The sequence below is a fragment of the Protopterus annectens genome, chromosome 1.part0 (genome assembly GCF_019279795.1).
Source record: "Protopterus annectens isolate FY-2018-M chromosome 1.part0, PAN1.0, whole genome shotgun sequence".
NCBI classification, from domain to species: domain Eukaryota; kingdom Metazoa; phylum Chordata; order Ceratodontiformes; family Protopteridae; genus Protopterus; species Protopterus annectens.
This window is the reverse complement of record NC_056725.1, coordinates 980,947,938-980,966,924: the sequence shown is the minus strand read 5'-3', so window position 1 is coordinate 980,966,924 and position 18,987 is coordinate 980,947,938. Positions and strand designations below refer to the sequence as shown.

Here is an 18,987-nt window from a genome sequence, read left to right as displayed (position 1 = left end):
ACAATAACATTTTCGTTTTCATCACTGTTGATAGTGATATCAGCATCGCTGCTAAGATACAAAGGAAAATTACTATTACCATTAGAATACAGTGTTTCAATATCATCACATAAAATAAAATTCACACCAAAGTCCATATTCAAAACACTTCCTGTTGATTTCTGCCTCTCCTTCTGGGGCACGAATATATTGACCTCCCGTTCTGCCTTTCCCTGCTCTGAATCCTTTCGGACCGACGCAATGGTACTGGTGGGTCTAAAAAAACCTCCTCCTCTTGACCATTGTCAGTCATGTTTTGTTGTAAATTGCTGGAGCCCACCCTATGACTAGTTCTCATCATAGGGTGAGATGCAAACCGCCCCGGTGGAAAAGCAGTCTTATTTTTGTATTCGGCACTATCTCTACCAAGCTTTTTATTTTTCCGAACTATGTTTTTACTGACAAATGCATCTATATTCTGAATCACCCTGTCATAGTGATTCTGATGTTGAAAAAACAAAAGATCCTTAGTGATACTAACGTCAAGCTTAGTTATCTCTTCACGTAACTGCTTAATTTGGATCTCATTATTGCGCAAAATAATGTCAATGAGTTGCATACCCGTTCGTTGAAAAAGTTCTATTAAGTCCTGGTAAGCATCCGATTTAGGGTCTATACCCATTGGAAGTTTCCAAACACGTAAACCCTTGGGTATTTGTTGTAATTCCTTGGATTTCACCAAAAACGCGTTATCCAACTGTATAGCCCTATATTTCACACAAAGTTTCTCATAATGGAAAATTTGTTCTCTAAGCGTTAATGTAGGCTGGTGCAGGTTGGTGTTTAATCGCCCTGTATTCCTTCCAGTGTTCCCTTCAATATCCGGGGCCTCGAACCAGGAAGAAAGGTCTCGCCGCTGAGTGATTTCACTTAAAGGGACATGGTCCTTGCTCCCAGAAGTTTGCGTTACCTCCTTGGGTCTAACGCTTCCAACAACTCCACTGTATGTTTTAACAGTATTAGTTCTTTGCCCCGGTGTAATCTCGTCGGGCGAATGCAAAGTATACAGTTCCACTTGGGAATCTGTAAGACTATTAGTAAGTGTGTTGCTGTTAGCGCCTTTTTCCTCATTGTAAGCCTCGACCAGCTTACCAATAACAGCAGTAAGTTCTTTTAGGATTTTTTCCATACTCCGGTCACTAGAACTATGCCACGACCTGATGGAGATAATATTAAAGAATAATTATATTCTATTTGAAGGGGAAACATATCAACAATCCACAGGAGTGGCCATGGGGGCACGATGTGCCCCTGTATTTGCCAATTTAGTGTTATTGGCATGGGAAAAAGAACATATTCTTGGGTCCAGATATTATGGCAACATCATTTCGTACAATAGGTTTTTGGATGACCTGCTTTTTGTTTGGAAAGGGGATGAGCAAAGTGCCATTGACTTTGTTTCATACCTGAACGAGACATCGGAATTCCTTAAATTCACTTACAAGTGGGATCCAGATGTTGCTAATTATTTGGACATTAGAATAACGAAGAATAGTACTGAGTTCATTAGTACTATTTACAGAAAATCGACCTATGCCAATTCCATGTTACATTTCTCAAGCTGTCATCCGTTGTATCAAAGGAGGGGGTTGGTCAAGGGCCAAAGTTCTTAAAGGGTTATCCCATCAATTTCAGTGGGTCCCTTTTTTCAAATTTTTATTTTTTTTCCTGTCCATATTCATGTACAACTTGGATCTGTTTTTTGGGAAACTGAAAATTTACTCCAGGACTGCCCCATCTACTACTAATTGGTAGAGGCAGTTCTAAAATGCTTTATTACATGCATGGGCCCCCTCAAATTATTTATGGTATGATCCCAGTTAGTTTCATTAGGGACTATATATAATTATCAACCATGGGAAGGCCAATCTAACACCAAATGAGATAACTTAATTCAAAGTACCAAAAGGGAAACTGGCTAAACTTAAAATGGCACACAAGCTAGTCTGCTACTTGTCTATGAACCTAGATATGTGCATTTTCTACATAGGTCCAGCTCTCCCATCTCATATCAAAGGAGAGACTCCCTATATTAAAACATAATTGCATTAAACTCAAACGAACACAAACGGCTCCAACCCAGGAACTCACAAAAACAAAATGTAGTGAAAGTCAAACCACGGGACTGGCAAATCCGACAATAAGGCACAGACCAGAAGTAAAAAGGAAGATTTTAATCCACAGACAAAAATGACTGAGCGCTTTCTCCAGTTACACTGGCTTCATCAGAGTCAATAGTAAACACACCCTTAAATACCATTATATTCCAATTACTCAATTAATTGATTAAACAATCTTCTAATAAATGTTAAACCAATTGATTTCTTGTAGTAAAAAAAATTTACAAATAGCAAAGAAATATGTAAGATGACATATAAAAATATACATGATTAAAAAATATATATATGTACTCTACTACCATATTGTTGTGCAAAACCAACCTGCATAACATATTTTAACCAAGATGTTAATGAACAACCTGTTTTTTTACAAAATCCTAATTTCTAAATTCAAAATTCAAAATTAATCCTATACTGTTAAATGTTGTTCTATATACAGTATTTATAACAGATGGTATACATTTATATGCTTTTGTTTTTGTTTTTATTTTTAATGCATATATATATTTAACCTATTTATAACTATGTACCATCAATTACTATGAATTAATATAACTTATGTCCTCTTCTCAAATGAATTGTGCTTTATACTTTAACACAGGCTTCAATGAAATGCACTCATTGAGCCCTGGAAACTTCGTGGCATTCAACCTTATTTGCCACTCAGTTTCATGTAGAGCTACATAATTTTTGATGTCACAATCAGCATTTGGTTTCACCCTGTCTACTATAAAAAATAGAAACTTTTTGAATCCATGATATAAGGCATTATGTTCATCTTTCCTTCTCATAGAACTACAGTGTTCACTTATTCTTTCTTTTAAGCTTCTTGTCGTCATGCCCACGTAAAATGCCTTGCAGGACATGCATGATGCTATATATACACAATTTCTAGTGGTACAATAACAAACCCCAGGGCATGCAATAGTGCGTTTATAACCCGCTACACTCAGGTAGGTTCCTTCAGCAATATACCTACATGATTTACACCTACCACATTTGGTCATCTTAGATCTTCCATATCTACTGCTGTTCTTTTCTAATATATCTTTCAAATTGTTACCCCTAGCATATGTTATAACAGGGCGTATACCCAAGATTGCTTTCATGTCCTGGTTCAAAAGTAATCCCAAAGACTTCTAAAATTGGAACTCAATTCACATGCCTTCTCACTATACTCAAGTATGAATCTTGGAGTGTCTTCCCCCCGACTGATACCATTCTGTTCATTCTCCGTATTCAATACTTTTGTCGTTCCCCCTCCATTTCTCAGAATCGGTACATATTTGTTCCTTCTCCCCCTATATATCTCCTTTTTGATCTTAAATCAACAATTCGATGGGATAACCCTTTCAAGAAACATACCTATAAGTATGTAAATCTCAGCCCTAAAGGTGTCTTCTTCACTGATGAGTCTAGATAGACGGACCATTTGGCCCTTGACCAACCCCCTCCTTTGGTACAACGGATGACAGCTTGAGAAATGTAACATGGAATTGGCATAGGTCGATTTTCTGTAAATAGTACTAATGAACTCAGTACTATTCTTCGTTATTCTAATGTCCAAATAATTAGCAACATCTGGATCCCACTTATAAGTGAATTTAAGAAATTCGATGTCTCGTTCAGGTATGAAACAAAGTCAATGGCACTTTGCTCATCCCTTTCCAAACAAAAAGCAGGTCATCCAAAACCTATTGTACGAAATGATGTTGCCATAATATCTGGACCCAAGAATATGTTCTTTTCCCATGCCAATAACACTAAATTGGCAAATACAGGGGCACATCGTGCCCCCATGGCCACTCCTGTGGATTGTTGATATGTTTCCCTTCAAATAGAATATAATTATTCTTTAATATTATCTCCATCAGGTCGTGGCATAGTTCTAATTTTCCTCCATCAAAACTTGTACTAGTCCTCAAACTGTCATAAAATAAATCAAGTCCTTGTTGGTGTGGAATCACAGAAAATAAGTTGATGACATCTATAGTCAAAAAACTAAGGCTATTCATATCCATAAATTCTATCTCCTTTAACCTTTCAAGGCAATGCCACGAATCTTTGAGAATGTGACTTGCATCCATTAATGCTGTCATACACTGTTTATCCACATAAGCTGCCAATGGTTCAGTTTTGGACCCTCGGCTGAGACTATAGGTCGAAATTGTAAATTTTCCGTTCCTTTGTGTACCTTAGGTATCCCATAAATCCTTGCTAACTTAGGGTTTTGACCAAAAGATAGTCATATTCTATCTCATTGATAGTCCCCTGATATAGTGCATCATGTAGGAATAAATCAATTTTGTAATACGCTCTATTAATCTCATTAATGGTAACTCTCCTATATGCATCTTCTTCACTTAAAATTCTCATCATCTGACAACTGTAGTCTACATTGCTCATTATAACCATCCCCCCACCTTTATCAGGTTTCATAAACCTGTATTGTTTAGATGTAACCAGTTCATTGAGCAAACTTCTCTCAGCATTAGTCAAATTGTCATCCTGTCTACTTTTGTGAGAACAAATTTTCCTAAATTCGTATTCCACCAGCTGCTCAAATGCATAAAGCTCATTGTTGGGGGGTCGTATAAATGTACTTTTTCTTTTCAATATTCTACTTTCCTGTCTACTGTCTTGGGAAGAATCCCTTAACTGCCTTGTGTTAAAATAAATTTGTAAATTCAATTTTCTCATATAAAGTTTCAAATTGACAAGCAACTGTGTAACATCAAGATGGAAATTGGGTACAAATTTATTTCCCCTACTAAATAAATCAAAATAAACTTCATTGATCACCAAGTCAGTATAATTGTAAATAATAAATCCTTTTGCCTTTACAATTTCATGTTTCATACAAGATGCTGATTCAACCAGGTTGCTAAACTCTGTGTCTAATACACTAATATTTCCACTGCTACATAGATTGCTATTTTCACCTATGTTACAACCATATGTGAACAGCTCGTGTATTCCATTGGAGTTAATTCCATTCTTATCTAAAGTATCCACCCTGTTCATGGATGGTACCAGGCCCAAGTTAATTTCTTCCCCCATCACCTTTTCAGGTAAATTTTGATGTACAACAGCATCCTCCAATAAATTCAACAAGTTGTTTACACTTTCCCCCTCCTTGTCCAAAAATGTCCCACCCTCATGAATTGTAGCAGAGTTGGTTAAAAAATGCACAATAACATTTTCGTTTTCATCACTGTTGATAGTGATATCAGCATCGCTGCTAAGATACAAAGGAAAATTACTATTACCATTAGAATACAGTGTTTCAATATCATCACATAAAATAAAATTCACACCAAAGTCCATATTCAAAACACTTCCTGTTGATTTCTGCCTCTCCTTCTGGGGCTCGAATATATTGACCTCCCGTTCTGCCTTTCCCTGCTCTGAATCCTTTCGGACCGACGCAATGGTACTGGTGGGTCTAAAAAAACCTCCTCCTCTTGACCATTGTCAGTCATGTTTTGTTGTAAATTGCTGGAGCCCACCCTATGACTAGTTCTCATCATAGGGTGAGATGCAAACCGCCCCGGTGGAAAAGCAGTCTTATTTTTGTATTCGCACTATCTCTACCAAGCTTTTTATTTTTCCGAACTATGTTTTACTGACAAATGCATCTATATTCTGAATCACCCTGTCATAGTGATTCTGATGTTGAAAACAAAAGATCCTTAGTGATACTAACGTCAAGCTTAGTTATCTCTTCACGTAACTGCTTAATTTGGATCTCATTATTGCGCAAAATAATGTCAATGAGTTGCATACCTGTTCGTTGAAAAAGTTCTATTAAATCCTGGTAAGCATCTGAATTAGGGTCTATACCCATTGGAAGTTTCCAAACACGTAAACCCTTGGGTATTTGTTGTAATTCCTTGGATTTCACCAAAAACGCGTTATCCAACTGTATAGCCCTATATTTCACACAAAGTTTCTCATAATGGAAAATTTGTTCTCTAAGCGTTAATGTAGGCTGGTGCAGGTTGGTGTTTAATCGCCCTGTATTCCTTCCAGTGTTCCCTTCAATATCCGGGGCCTCGAACCAGGAAGAAAGGTCTCGCCGCTGAGTGATTTCACTTAAAGGGACATGGTCCTTGCTCCCAGAAGTTTGCGTTACCTCCTTGGGTCTAACGCTTCCAACAACTCCACTGTATGTTTTAACAGTATTAGTTCTTTGCCCCGGTGTAATCTCGTCGGGCGAATGCAAAGTATACAGTTCCACTTGGGAATCTGTAAGACTATTAGTAAGTGTGTTACTGTTAGCGCCTTTTTCCTCATTGTAAGCCTCGACCAGCTTACCAATAACAGCAGTAAGTTCTTTTAGGATTTTTTCCATACTCCGGTCACTAGAACTATGCCACGACCTGATGGAGATAATATTAAAGAATAATTATATTCTATTTGAAGGGGAAACATATCAACAATCCACAGGAGTGGCCATGGGGGCACGATGTGCCCCTGTATTTGCCAATTTAGTGTTATTGGCATGGGAAAAAGAACATATTCTTGGGTCCAGATATTATGGCAACATCATTTCGCATACAATAGGTTTTTGGATGACCTGCTTTTTGTTTGGAAAGGGGATGAGCAAAGTGCCATTGACTTTGTTTCATACCTGAACGAGACATCGGAATTTCTTAAATTCACTTATAAGTGGGATCCAGATGTTGCTAATTATTTGGACATTAGAATAATGAAGAATAGTACTGAGTTCATTAGTACTATTTACAGAAAATCGACCTATGCCAATTCCATGTTACATTTCTCAAGCTGTCATCCGTTGTATCAAAGGAGGGGGTTGGTCAAGGGCCAAATGGTCCGTCTATCTAGACTCATCAGTGAAGAAGACACCTTTAGGGCTGAGATTTACATACTTATAGGTATGTTTCTTGAAAGGGGTTATCCCATCGAATTGTTGACGAAGATCAAAAAGGAGATATATAGGGGGAGAAGGAACAAATATGTACCGATTCTGAGAAATGGAGGGGGAATGACAAAAGTATTGAATACGGAGAATGAACAGAACGGTATCAGTCGGGGGGAAGACACTCCAAGATTCATACTTGAGTATAGTGAGAAGGCATGTGAATTGAGTTCCAATTTTAGAAGTCTTTGGGATTACTTTTTGAACCAGGACATGAAAGCAATCTTGGGTATACGCCCTGTTATAACATATGCTAGGGGTAACAATTTGAAAGATATATTAGAAAAGAACAGCAGTAGATATGGAAGATCTAAGATGACCAAATGTGGTAGGTGTAAATCATGTAGGTATATTGCTGAAGGAACCTACCTGAGTGTAGCGGGTTATAAACGCACTATTGCATGCCCTGGGGTTTGTTATTGTACCACTAGAAATTGTGTATATATAGCATCATGCATGTCCTGCGAGGCATTTTACGTGGGCATGACGACAAGAAGCTTAAAAGAAAGAATAAGTGAACACTGTAGTTCTATGAGAAGGAAAGATGAACATAATGCCTTATATTTACATTCTAACAAATGTCATGGATTCAAAAAGTTTCTATTTTTTATAGTAGACAGGGTGAAACCAAATGCTGATTGTGACATCAAAAATTATGTAGCTCTACATGAAACTGAGTGGCAAATAAGGTTGAATGCCACGAAGTTTCCAGGGCTCAATGAGTGCATTTCATTGAAGCCTGTGTTAAAGTATAAAGCACAATTCATTTGAGAAGAGGACATATTAATTCATAGTAATTGATGGTACATAGTTATAAATAGGTTAAATATATATATGCATTAAAAATAAAAACAAAAACAAAAGCATATAAATGTATACCATCTGTTATAAATACTGTATATAGAACAACATTTAACAGTTTAGGATTAATTTTGAATTTTGAATTTAGAAATTAGGATTTTGTAAAAAAACAGGTTGTTCATTAACATATTGGTTAAAATATGTTATGCAGGTTGGTTTTGCACAACAATATGGTAGTAGAGTACATATATATATTTTTTAATCATGTAATTTTTATATGTCATCTTACATATTTCTTTGCTATTTGTAAAATTTTTTTACTACAAGAAATCAATTGGTTTAACATTTATTAGAAGATTGTTTAATCAATTAATTGAGTAATTGGAATATAATGGTATTTAAGTAAGGTAACTGGGTGTGTTTACTATTGACTCTGATGAAGCCAGTGTAACTGGAGAAAGCGCTCAGTCATTTTTGTCTGTGGATTAAAATCTTCCTTTTTACTTCTGGTCTGTGCCTTATTGTCGGATTTGCCAGTCCCGTGGTTTGACTTTCACTACATTTTATAATTGCATTAAACACCAAACTACAAGGTATTATTATTATAATTTTATTTTTTATTGGAGGATGGCATAATGTTTAAAGTATCTACCTGATACTGGCTAAGCTTATAATGGCCCATGAGTGCACCTAGGCTAGTACTTACCCGTGAACCTATATTTCAATGCGAGCTGGCATAATGGCTAAAGTGTTTGCCTCACAAACAAAATGTACAGTGTTTAATTCTTACTAAGGAGGATTAGCCAGGCTTAAAATTGTCCACAAGGGTAGCTATCACAGTACTTACATACAAACCATATATTATTATTTATGTTGCCTATCTGCTGGTTTGCTAGTGGTATTCTTCTCCCAATATGGCAAACATTCTCCTTAACTGTATCACTTACATTTCTTTTCTAACTGATTTTATTTAGTTTTATATATGTATGCATGCACATATGTAAGTATATATGGATACTATTTTGTTTATACATGACTCCTCCATGGAACTATCTCCATTAGCAAGTACCAGTATTTTGGTAAGGAATTCAGAAAAAGTGTCATATATGTATTCATGTCCTTCTGTTCTCTCATCTGCCTTCTGTTTCTCTAGCTCATTTTAAATGGTGAAATCTCACATTTTCAGCTTTATGCCCTGATCAAAGAACAAATTTTCATTCTTCAGTTTTGTATGTTACATAGTTTGTAACATCAGGGAGCCTAACCTCATCCTACAATGCCCATAAATAAATAAAATCAGAATGTACATGTTTGTTTGTGTCTTTCGGCTTTTCCCGGTTAGGGGTCGCCACAGCGGAACTCCGGTCCGCTAATGATTGGCAGTAGATTTTTACGTACTGGCTTGCCAGGCCTAATGCACAACCTTCAGCGAAGGAACACCCATTCACTCATGTCGCTACACAGAAGACGCTCTAACTGAGAATCCACTCCAGGACTGCCCCATCTACTACTAATTGGTAGAGGCAGTTCTGAGGCGACAACGCTACCGCAGCACCACCACCGTAGTATAAAATCAGAATGTACATGTGATCTCTTGAATAACCTTTACTGTTGCCAAACATCTATTCCCTTTTTTATTTGATCATAAGATTGCATTCCTTATACATATCTTATATTTTTAATTTTTCCATCAAAATGAGACTCGACAGAATATTTAATCACTCACTGCACATGCACACGATTTCCTTATTTTTTTTCATTATTTTCCATTCCTTGATTTTTAGTTATATAGCTCTGCTCCAAGATTTTCTGTTTTCCCCTTGCATCTGCTAGTAGAAGAGATATGATCACTGCTTTTGTTGCTTTGGAAGAACAATTTCAATCCCTCAGGGCAGAGAACAGTGCAAAAATTATTTTTCCAGCTTCTTCCTATTTTCTTATTTTTAATTTTTTAGTCTTCAGGAGTGAGGCTATTCTCATAAATCTCTTGTTCTCAGTGACTGCATATCACTCATTCATAGATTGCTATATATATGTGTACATCTTGGCTGTCCTGCCTTTATTCTGTTTGTCAAAAAAAACTTCACCACATAGTGCAAATCAATGTTTGGTGCATAAAGAATGCTTGATTTTTTTCATTTCTTTTCTATTCTTTTTTTTGTTGTTTTTATGTCTTTTTGTGTTAGCTTGTATTCAACATGTACAAAAAAAATGATTAACCAGAAGGTGATGTCAAGCATTGGAAGCAGTCAGCAGATGTCCTCTGCTAAGCACTGCATTTTGTCTATGGGTAACACCCTGCACTACAATGTATGGTTCAGAATATAAACTGTTGAGCAAAGGTTTGGACTGATGGGTGACACTGATGGACTTTACTTCTTTGCAGGTGAGATAGCTGTACTAAAATCTGGAATAAGAAGGTATAGCAAGACAGTTATGCATTCACATGGAGGTGGGTATCAGAGTAGCAAAGATGACTCAAGTAAACAAACAAGGACACTGGCAGGTTGGAAGGCCAAACAAATCATCAGAGAAGATGCAGCGGGTAGATACAGGTATAAAACATCAGTGATGCAGGGGATAAAATAGGTTCATAGGTAGGTACTAGGCTATTAGCCCTAGGGCCTATATAAGCCTAGCCAAAAAGGTACCCTGGCTTTCGCCACCCAAGAAAATTATTTTCCTGTGCCCCTGTCGAGCAGAGCCACAGAAGTGATCCCTGGGGTGAATTTCCTATTCCCCATCCAATCATCAAGATTTTTCTTGAAGAGTGCTAATGAGGAGCTCTGTTTGACATAGATAGGTAGTCTGTTCCAGAGTATGGGAAGTATCTGGGACAGGAATCTATCCCTCCAGCATGTTCTGTTTATTGTGGTGACAAGGTTTAGGTCCCTAGAGCATGTAGCTCGGAGGGATTGGGATTTATTTAAGTGGAGCATGTCCAACAGCTCTGGGTTTGACATAGCTTTGTATGTTAGGCAGAGATCACCTCTGAGTAGGCGATATGCGACAGAGTAAAACTGAAGTTGTTTGAGATGGTCTGCATAGGGCATCTGTTTGAGGACAGTAATCCTCTTTGTGAGGTATTTCTGTGGCCTTTCCAGTTGTTGTAGATGTCTTGTGAGGTACATACCAAAAGGGGTGTTGTACTCTATAATGGGTCTAATGAGTGATGAGTAGAGGGGAACAATGACCTGTTTTTTTCTGGCTGAGAAACCTTTTGTGATGAGGTGAGCCATGTAGAAGGATTTCCTGACCACTGTGGCAATGTGGTTATCAAAGGAGACACTACTGTCCACCTGTGTCCCAAGGTCTCTTATCACACTTTTGGCATTAAGTAGACTACCACTTATGTGGTAGTTCATGGGTACAGAGTTTTTACCAAAGGGGATGACAATACACTTTTTGGCATTGAGCTTCAAGCCATGGGTTTGACACTAGGCATCTGTCTCAGTGAGGCCCTTTTGTAGTATGTCCACATCATTAGGAATTTTGATTATGGCTCCTAGATTGCAGTCATCTGCAAACTTTGTTAGCCAAAGACCTTCTGTGATAGCCTATACTTCAGAGAAGTAGATAGGAAACAGGAGAGGACCCAGGACTGAACCCTGTGGTACTCCACTTGTCACTGGTCTGAAGTCAGATTTGGAGTCTTGTTACATTATAGGGGAGAACAGAGTGGAAATTGGCAGAAAAGAGGGCAGACAAGACTGTCAGGAAATGGTAGTGAGCCATGTTGACTATTGCCAGGGGTTCAGGCAAGAAAATTGAGGGGAGGTGATGAAGAGGGATGTACTGATATGAAAATCCCAAAAAAACAGCCATCTACATTAGATAGACCATAGATTGTGTGTACCTGAGAAAAGAGGAACAGAATAAGGAAGAAAGAAACCTTGAAGAGCATCAAGTTATCAGCCTGTTAGTCACACTAGAGGGAAACAAGGCTAGAATGTGTGCTTAGTTAAAATATCTTACCCACCACATGCTGACAGAAAAGATGACAAACATGTAAAGGAAAGGATAAGGCCTTGAATAGGAAAAGGAAAGTTGTTATAATGGGAGGCTTTCTTCTACTGAAGTAGGCCGGTGAATTTCTGCATCTGAATCAGCTAGAGAGAGAGACAGAATGGATGAGGGGAAATTCTACATCAAGAGGAGATCCTTCAACTACTACAGGAACATACGAGGAGTGGTAAATCTTTGGACATTGTATCTACTCTGGTACAATTAGCCATGCTGCTAATATTGACAAAAGTAGAACTGTAAATGACATTGTACTCATATTCAAATAACATTCATATTAGAAAAAAGGGTGAGAGACTCAGGACCTTGAAGCAAAAATCTCCCATGACCAGCTGTGACAGTGTGATGGTCTGGTTCACCATGGGTGAGCGTGACAACAAGTAATCCAATGAAACCAAAATGCAGGACTATGAAAATACAGATCACATTAAGCCAAATGCCAAACTGAGAAAATGGAAATTCATAGAAGATGAACATTAAGCAGATAATGATAAAGTGAAGACTGAAAGCAGCTATGGAAGGGCCTAGGAAAAATATCAAGATGTGAAAAACAAAGAGTCAACTCTAGAGAAAAAAAAATCTGTCAGATGGAATAATAAGAGAAAGAAGAAAGGTTTTTATAGGAATGGAGAAAAAATAAAGTCTAGACAGAGCTAAACAGGAAGAGGACAAAGGACAAGCAAGATGCGAATAAGGAAGAAATTCTCACGGAATTCCTCACTTTCATCTTCATAAAACTGGAGAAAAGAAGGAAGAGTCTTAGTTTAGGAGGGAGTAAAGAGGCAGACTGCCCACTCAAAGACAAGTCCTAGAAAGGAAACTTGAGAAGTTAACAGATGGCAAGGCAAAAGTCTTTACATCATAGGCAGCAGAATTTTAACTCATCACTCGGCAGCACCAAGCATGAAGCCGCGGTGGTGCAGCGGTAGCGTTGTCGCCTCACAGCAACAGGTTCTCCCGTTCGATTCTCGGCTGGAGTGCCTTCTGTGTGGAGTCTGCATGTCCTCCCTGTGGTGCAGTGGCATTTGAAAGACATGTGTGAATGGGCGTGCCTTCGTTGAAGGTTGGGCGTCGGGCTGGCAATTCGGTCCTGCAAAAATCTACTGCCAATCATTAGCGGACCGGAGTTCCGCTGTGGCGACCCCTAACCAGGAAAAAGCCAGAAGAAGACTTGGCAGCACCAAGCATAAAGATGACTGGATTTAGATCATGATACTGCTATTGCTGTTACCCAGAAAACTACATACACATAAGCCTCACTTCAGTAGCAGGGAGAATCATGGAGAAGATACTTAAGGAAAGCCTAGCTATATCTCTAGATAACAACAGACTGTAGGACAGTGGTGCACAACCTTTTTGTGGGGAGGACCACTACACGAATTCTTAATCCATCTGTGGGCCACCTCAAAACATAGTAAGTCGTTATGAGTTAACAGCAATAAGTACAGGCAGGGTTGCCAGATTTCTGACGGGCCAGGTAGGGACAAAAAATAAAGGTCTTTCACACTAAGGGAAGACCAAAAAAAATGGTCTTTAATGCGGAACATCTCAGTTCCACATAAAACACCAGTAGCTCCATGTTTAGGAATTTTTGATTGGCCCCGTATGCCGGTATATGAGCAAATTAAAAAAATCACACAGTGGACCCTCTTCTGTTCAATGTGGAACACCAGGCAGTTCTGGATTAAACAGAAGTAGCTCAGTTTTTGTGATTTTTTTGATTGGCTCATATACAGGCATACAGACCAATAAAAAAAAAAAAAACTGGAAGCTGTTTCACCAGGATTTTAACCGGCAGTGCAGGACTCAGGATCAGGCTGCTGATCCCGGGACAGTCCCACTCAAATAGGGATCTCTGGCAACTCTGGGTACAGGTGACTGGCATTTTTACATAAAATATCAGCCATGAAATTGCCTGTTTTCTACATCAACTTTGCATCTAGCTTATTCTGGCTTGCAGCCATGACTGATTACAAACTCTTGCAGAAAGTTACTACTCTTTACAGACTCTAAGTTATAAAGAACAAAGAATAGTTACTTCCATGGCTAAAATTAGAGGTGTGCACAACTGCAGTCAGTTAGGTAAATAAGCATGTGCTGCAAAGTTTGCATGACTGGATTAAGACATAGTATTTTTTCAGTTTTTTTTAAATTTTTTGTTTACTCTCTAGGGGCCGGATGGTGTTGCATGGAGGGCCGGATGTTGTGCACCGCTGCTGTAGGATGTGTCAGCATGGATTTGTGGAAAACAGGTTTTGCAGTCCAGCCTGATTTAGCTTTATGATTGGGTTATACTCAAACATGACAAAAAGAATCCTGGTTGATATTGTATAGCTTGACTTCAGTGATGTCTTTGACTCACACCTTTACAGAAACAGCTAAGTAAGCTAAAGGCTGTTGGAGTAGGACAGAGATCCCTTTTTGTTATCTTTGTATCATATATCATGGAGTATACTGACAACAAATCAGCCAATCTATAGATGAAAATATGAGTGAAGTAATAGTGAAGTACGTGGAAGCAAGGCTTTACAGGGATCATAGGAGACTAACAAAGTGGGCTGTGAAGTAGCATTTAAGGTAATGCAGGCAAGTGTGAAGTAATTCATAGGAGCTATGTTATCATACCAAAGTGGAAATACTGACTGGGAGAAGTAGCTCCCCCCTAAATAAACATAGATGAGGAAAAAGACCTTTGTGTGGTAGCATCAGCAGCTACAGACTACCAGATGCAAACTGGAAAAACTGCAGCAAAGGACAGCAAGATGCTTGGCTGTGTTCTTTGGGGTCCCAATATGAAATATTATTTTCCCTGAGAAATGTTCCCCTCTAGCTATTGATCTTTGCTTGCTGTCACCCACACAAGTACTCTTTTCCCATTTAGCCAATGTCTCTCCTATTCCAAGAACCTGTAGTTTGCTTAGCTGTAGATCCCCAAGCACAAAGTAGTTATATTACCCAGTCTGAAGATTGCCAAGTGCAGAGTAATTATGTAACCCAATCTATACACTTCGAAGTACAGAGTAATTATATTACTCAGTGTATAGATTCCCAAATGCAGAGTAGCTATATTACCCAGTTTGTATATCCCCAAGTACGGAGAAGGTATATTACCCAATCTGTAGATCTCCAAGTAGGAAGTAGTTATATTACCCAGTCTGTAGGTCCCCGAATGCAGAGTAGTTACATTACCCAATATGTAGATTCCCAAGCACAGGGTAGTTGTATTACCCAATCTGTACAGCTCCAAGCACAGAGTAATTATATTATCCAATCTGTAAATCCCCACATACAGAGTGGTTATATAACTCAAGCTATAGATTCCCAAGTACAGAGTAGTTGTACTACCCAATCTATATATGTTCAGTCTGGCCCCAGTTAGAGTACCGTGTTCAGTTCTGGTGATAAGGATGTTAACCTAAACAAAAAAGTACAAAGAAGGCTACCAGGCTGATAAAGGAAATGGAGGTCAAGGAGTATAATGAGAGGTTATGGGCGCTAACTCTATCTGAAGTAGGTAACGAAGTGAAGGCCTTAAACATGTATAAAATACAAATGTGGGCAGTGTGGTGGCATACAGCTGAAGAAGGAGGGGGCATGTCTAACAGAGTAAGAGTACAGAGCTCAACCTAGTCATAAGGAAGTATTTTTAGGGGAAAGAAGAGTGGATAAATTGAGATGATTACATGATGCCAGTGGAATGAAAGACCACAGGGTCCTTTGAGCTGGTCAAGGGGTGTTGGGTCATGAGAAGGGACATAGGAGGGCAACTGAAAGATAAAAGCTGCATAAATAGGGCAGACTAGATGAACAACTTGTATTTTTGTCCCATCTCAACAATATAAAGAAATGTAAAATGAGCAGTATCACAGAGCCATCAAGGCCAACTTTATAGGTAGATGCTAGTTTTCAACAGCTCTGTACTTTATTCCCCCTTTGGACCATTTTTATGTAGAGGCAACAAATTGTGAGTTCTCCCCTATACCTTCTGGAACAAAGCTGCCTCATCCAGGTCTTTGAGTGATCTGTCTGTACAACAAAGTCCTTACTGAAACTGAGAGAAAATAACATGATATGACTGTAAATTGCATTTTAGTACCATAAACTTCCTTTTAGTGTTATTAGATGAACTGTTTCTCCCTCTCGCTGTTTGTCTGTCTTTTTCATGTAGGAGCTTAGCCTTAAGTCATGTTAACCAAACAACTTGCCAAGTGGCAAAATGAGGGACAGACCACCTATATAAATTGGATAAATAAAGAAACAATCCCATACCTACTTTTTGCAAGAGGCTTTGGATAGTGTAATGGGAATAATACAGTGAATTTGTTATTTTTACATTCTGTAATTCTGAGTGCTTAGAGATGTATTTCAGACACTCTAACTGCAGCCTGAGATGGAATGTTACATTCCTTTCCTGTTATTGTAACAGACAGCAATGCAGCTGAAATATGTTTCCTTGTATCTTAGGCAAATTCTGTAAATGTGGTACTAAAGCAAACTAAGGAGGTGAATAACTATGTGGACTACTTCGACAGTACTAGATCAACAACATAAAGATATCAGAGGGACCTATGACATAACTTATCCTAATGAAGTTTTCTCAAGTGAAATTTTATACAGAGTGTGACTGGATTAAACTTTCCTTATTTCGTAAAAGAACAATGACATGTTTACGTACTTGTACTTTTCACATGGACAACATGAGTAGTTGTAAGATTCTGATTTGTTAAAATTGTATCATACCATATGTGCCTCATACTATACTTAATGTCTTTAAGGTATAAAAGGTGTTGTTTTACCAGAAGCCTTTGGGATCATGTTAGAAAATTCTTGATTCCCCCATGGACTCTTTGGAATAAATATTATATATGTATAGCTAGATATTCTGTTTTTCTTTGCATCATTCCCTACCTTAACAGGCAGAGTTTGTTCCTTGGATTTGAACCAGAGGTATCAGCACTGAAGTTCACAGATGACTGCAAGCTGGGTGTTGTCATCAATTCTCCTAGTGATGTGGACATCCTCCAAGAGGGTCTCACCCAAACAAATGACCGGTGCCAGAAACATGTCCTCAAACTGAATGTCAAAAAATGCATCATCATCTCCTTTGGGGAGAGTGACGTCCACACAAATTATCAGATAAATAACAAGGTCCTAAGCATGCAATCAGTCGTGAGGGAGTTGGGCACCCAGGTTGATAGCAAACTGACTTTTGACCACCATATTGCCTCAGTTGTACAGTAGGCTTTCTACATGGCCCACCTCATTAGTAAGGATATCACATCCAGGGACAAGGTGGTCATAACATCCCTGCAGTCTTCCCTTATAAGACCCATTATTGAGTACAAGGTACCTTTTCAGCATGTACCTCACAAAATACATGCAGCAGCTGGAGAGACCACAGAGGTTCCCCACCGGGATAATCCAGGGCCTCTAACATATACCCTACACATACAGGCTAAATGCCCTGTCTCTCTACTCAGTCTCATACAAATCCCTCAGAGGTGACTTTTGTCTGGCATACAAAGCAATCTCAGACCCCTCCTTGATGGGACTGCTACATGCAAATGCAAGTCAAGCTATACTCGAGTAACCCACACGTGTGACCTGAACCTTGTCTGTGACATCAAAAGGACTTGTTGGCAGGACAGATTTGTGTCCTAGAGACTCCCCCTTCTGTGGAATAGACTCCCTCTCCACATTAAGCAGAGTACCTTATTAACCCTTTTTAAGTGCAACCTGGATAACTGGATGGGGAACAGAAAATACATCCCTGAGATTCCAGCTGTGTCGCTGATGGACAGTGGCATAGGGTGCTGACTTGTCGGAACATGGAGTAAATTCTTGGCTACGGTTGTAAGGGCCTCAGGGCCAATACCCTAGTAACTTCCTATGATCCTAAAGTTTAAGGAACTTGTCATACTTTACCTGCAACAAATAAAGGAAAAAAAGAAGAAATATAAATCTGCATGCAGTCAGTGTTTTGAACACGTGACTACAGTGTTAATGTTGTATCTATTAAAGTAAAGTCAAATCAGAGTGGTCCTGGCTCAAAGGCAGAGAGGACGTTGCCTTACCTGTGTGTTTGTGAGTCTGAGAAATAATGGGAGGCAAGGGAAGTAAGATTCCTACCCCTCTTAATGGTACTTCAGTATGCTGTACATATAATCATTATGAGACATTAGGCTGCAGGTATTTAGCTAAATGGTATGACTTTACAAAAGGAGACAGTGCCTTACAGTTTCCACAGACTGGGACTTTTGACCACACCAAAATAATTAATTCAAGAGAAACTTTAGAAAAAAGGAACCAAAAGACAGATCAGTGGTATACTGAAGCTTCTAAAAGAGAAGAGGAATCTGCATTATGTGGGTTAAAGGATGCAAACTGGAAGCTTTTGCAACAAGTAAAAGATCTGAAGACCATGGCAGGAAAAAGAAATCTGGGATCCCTTTACCCAGTAATATCTGGAACTAATATACCTAGCCAAAAGGAAGGAAGAAGATACAACTGAAGATGGTTATCTACCTTTGTCCCCTCTGCCTTTCTTTGTAGGTCACATTCTTTCACCTCTTACTGCCCATCCTGCTGATACAAGCAGTGCCAAGAAGGAGATAGCAGAAGAAAATGTAAGTAAAAGACAAGCAAAAGATATTACACTGCAACATTCTGATGATACTTCATTTTACATGTTCTAAAATGCAGCAGGAGAAGCAGAAAATGAATCAGGGAACTAGCACTGAAACTACCGATGAAGAAAAAGAAATGATAACACGTGTACTCCTTAGACAAATTGTAACAGGCGCAGGAAGTGAAACAGTTCATGTCCATTGTCTTTGGAACCTGACAGACTTGTATCAAATAGTTAAAAGGATTTTCTAAAATAAAAGAACCTGTGAAATCCAGGGAAGAAGTGAGTAGTATTATTACGTGCTATGACACAAGTCTGACAGACCTATGTCAGTTATGAAAAGTGGAAGTTACTCCGGAAATTTATGGAAAACTGGCTAAAGAAACAGAGATCTGTCCAAATGCAAGGATAAGAGGGAATGAGAGGGAATGGTT

At 38.6% G+C, this 18,987-nt stretch overlaps 1 protein-coding gene and 1 long non-coding RNA gene across 5 annotated transcripts in view; both read right to left on the bottom strand.

Moving 5' to 3' along the window:
• Positions 1-18,987, bottom strand: part of TXLNB (taxilin beta) — a 336,040-nt gene that overhangs the window by 99,789 nt on the left and 217,264 nt on the right. The window lies entirely within an intron of this gene.
• Positions 1,729-9,232, bottom strand: LOC122796348. The gene is made up of 3 exons (XR_006363964.1): positions 8,485-9,232; positions 7,981-7,983; positions 1,729-2,092 (listed from the first exon to the last, which is right to left on the bottom strand). It is a non-coding gene; the product is annotated as an uncharacterized LOC122796348 (long non-coding RNA).